Here is a 4048-nt window from a genome sequence, read left to right on the forward strand (position 1 = left end):
GTAATCAAAGGCACGGTTGCATGTTAAAAGTAATACGAGTCACATTAACAACGCCACGTAATTTAAAGTGGAGAACAAATTTAAAGGAGACAACTAAATGGATACTCTTTTCACGAGACGTTACTGAAAATGTATGACGTCACTTTAAAGCTCTTTTCTTTTCTTTTTCTTTTTTTTTAGCAATCACGATTGCTAATTGTTTTTATTTGACAGTCCTTGATGTCCAGTTCCTTTTTCAACCCCACCGTCCTCTGCATGCGCGAGCGACTCCTCCCAGCAGCCGCTTCACCTGGTTGGTGGCGTCCATATCCTACACCCACGCACGCTCATACACACACACACACATACACACGTGCCTTTACACACATACACATACGCCAATGCGCATTCACACGGGCTACGCACACACACAAGCCTACACATACACAACTATGCACACGTATCCGTCTAATAAGAGGAGGGACAGGAACCGTTTCTAGAAACAAGCGAGTGGGGTAGCTCACCAATGAGTAGTTGTCGCAACTTGTGATTGCGAAAAACATAGTTTGAATTCAAAATTTAAGAATTCAAGTTAATTTTAAAAATTCAAATTTTTTTTTTTTCTTTTTTAGATTCACAAAGCCGACTTTTGAAAATTTTTTTGTTCTTAGAGATGAAAGAAAAAGATAAGCCATTCGTTTGGCAGGAAATTTCATTTTTTAAACGTATTTTCCTAATTTTTAGCATTTTGTTTCCATGTCAGAAAATCGGTAAAAAATCGTTTTCTTCTCTCTTATCCCTTTTTTATCGCATTCCACATTTTTTTTTTTTTTAATGAGCAATCACGATTGCTTATTGCTTTCATTTGACAGTTTTGATGTGCTATCATTTTATTTTCCCGCCAAAACCCTCTGCAGCATCACCGTCGACCGGCTCCTCACGATCTTGCTCCTACAGCGAAAACCGTTTCCAGGTTGCGTCAATATCCTACACTTACACTCATACATACACGCACCTACACACACACACACACTCACGCATACATACGCCTACACACATATACACAAACATATACACACAAACAAACACATACACACCCAAGTAACACTGAAACGTTACGTCATCGTTACATCACGTTGCAATTAGTTGAAACATCGTTACCGTTTCCCACGCAACGTGATATAACGTTGCTTTATCGATTCGTTACAAAAAGCGTAATTTTGAAACGTTTCATCACGTTGCAAATTTCTTAAATTTGTAACGTTGACAAACAGTTGCAAAAGAAACGTTACTTATCATTACTTTTCGTTGCACCTTGCCTCGTCTTCGGCAACCTCCTTGGCCATTTTCAGTAAACAACTTCTGGCTTGCTATGCCGCCATTGTTCTGCAGCTTCGCAATCGCGATCTCTCATCACTTTTAGCAGTAAGTACTTTGCATTATTGTTAGTGTATTATTGTTGATATACTTATTTAATTTTAAAAAAGTGTTATTTCATATTTTTATGAAGTTAATGAACCGCCGCCGTTGGTCGGAGTTTGAGTATTTTTCCCACCGTACTTTTATTTATAATATTGTTAGAAGGAGTAATGTTAGATGTTTTTATTTGAGTATTTATTCATTGATTTCTTAAAAAGATGCTGAAGCTTGGGGATGTTCCATGGACAAGCTATAAAAGCGATAAATGATACCATTTTTTACTCATTTAATCGACTTTTTGCAGAATGATTTTGCCGAAATGATTGTAGCAATTTCTTGAAAAAAATTTTGTCATATAACTGAAATTATCTTTAGTAATAATATTGCAAATTTTTGTTAAAGCACTGATGTAAGAGGATTTTTTCAAAAGTTTCATGCCTTTCGAAAAGTATTATTGGAGTTCTTTAGTAATAATAATAATTATTTTTTCAAGAATTTATTTATGAAAGAGGTTTTTATTTAATTTGTAGCAATATCGTTAATTTTAGCTATTAATACTAACCACTTGATGTAAATTCGGCTATGCTATGTTATGATCAGTTTATTTTTAAATATCAGGAATGCTCTTACAAAATATTGTAAATGAAGCAACAGTGTAAGAATACTCGAACGCCTTTAAACGGCATAAGGCATCTTATAAATTGAAAGAAAAAAAAACATGTGAAGATTTTATGAAAGTATATTAACAGTAATTGCATTAACAAAAAATGCAGAATACTTACTGTATCAAAAATTAAGGGTTCAATGAACCCACCTCCTTTCTCACCAAAAAAAAAAAAAACTTTATTCAAGCTTTGAAAAAAAAAAAAAGCTTACTAATACAACGTTTAAAAGCAACGTGATGTAACGTGATAAATAAAGGTTGTTGTAACGTTTCAAAAATCGTTGATGTAACGTTACTGAAACCGGTGATGTAACGTGACTAAAATCGTTGCTTTTGCGGGTTGCAACGAGACAGATTTTCGCTCTGTCAACGTTACTAGTAACGTGATGTCAACGCTTCAGAGCAACGTGATGTAACGTGATTTATGTTACTTGGGCACACTCAAACACATACACACACACGCATACATACTGACACCACACAACACACACCTACACACAACTACCCACACACTCATGCCTGCACACAGACACAAACACAGATGCCTACACACACATACACATCCCCCCCCACACACAAACATTCACACAACTACCCACACACTCATACCTGCACACATCAGACATAAACACACATGCCTACACATACATACATACATATACCCCTACACACAAAAACACACCCCTACATACACACACACTCGTGATTGCGAAAAACATAATTTGAATTCAAGAAGTCAAAATTCAAATTAATTTTTTTTCTCTTTTTTGACCTTAGAATACAGTTTTCTGGTTTTAAAATAAAACATATTTCCTTAGTGGTTCATTGCAATCAATATTGCTGATGATTAAATACCACGCGCTTTTGGCGCAGGACAAGCAAATGAAATGAGTCATTTATAGGGAATAACAACCAGTTCGCCGTTGGAAATTGTCTGCTTCATTTTTTAGCCTCTTTTCGACCAAGCTTTTGGTGCACCTTCATCTCTCTTCCACTCTGCAAAGAACATAAAGCGCTATAACCGGTCTCCTTGACGCTCTAAACGCAGTGTATTGATCCGCCCTGTCGTCAAACATTGCCCCTCTGGGGGCGTAACCCTGCTCGCACATGGCGGCAGACTTTGGACGTCAGCAGTGCGACATCGCAGAGATCTTCAGCAGATATGACGTCCCAGTGAAGCTTGGGCGACTACAAATACAAATGTGACGACCAGCAAACAGGCTCTTGGCCCAGCTAGGCTGGTCCTAGTCAATTTATTAGTCCACAATGAAGATCAATGGCCCTCTTAAAGCTATATCCACCCTTTTGCTCGTACGCTGTTCCAAGTGCCCATAACCCTGCTAAAGCAGTAGTTTTTCTAAATTTCCAGGTTAGCCTGATATTTGAATAGCTTAAAACAGTGACCCTTCGTCCTGCTTTCTGTGCAAAAATTTAATCCATTAACATCATTCATTTTGATAAATTTAAACAAAACTTAATCATGTCCCCTCTGACTCTCCTTTTCTCCAGGCTATACATATTAAGCCTATTAAGTCTGGTATCATAATCTAAATCTGAAAGTCCCCTTACTAGTCTAGTTACCCTTCTTTGAATCCATTCCAATACACAAATATACTCATTATCTTATCTATATTTTCTCAGATAAGGCCACCAAAACCGCACATCATACTCCAAATGGGGTCTTACTAAACTCCTATATAAAGGCAGAAAGAACACCTTCTTAGTTTTATTTGAAATAGGTCTGTTGATTAACCCAAGCATTCTGTTGGCTTTGTTACTTGCAATGCAGCACTGTTGACTGAACTTGAAGTCCTGACTTATTAAAGATAGCCACATCAATAATATTTTCCTTTCCTGAACCCATACTGCAAACTAATCAACAAACTATTAGTCTCTAAGAAATTCATAAGTTTGATAAAAGTTTCGAAAATCTTACAAATCACTGAAGCCAGACTTACAGGTCTATAATTCCCAGCACTACCTTTA

This window comes from Uloborus diversus, chromosome 5 (genome assembly GCF_026930045.1).
Source record: "Uloborus diversus isolate 005 chromosome 5, Udiv.v.3.1, whole genome shotgun sequence".
NCBI lineage: Eukaryota > Metazoa > Arthropoda > Arachnida > Araneae > Uloboridae > Uloborus > Uloborus diversus.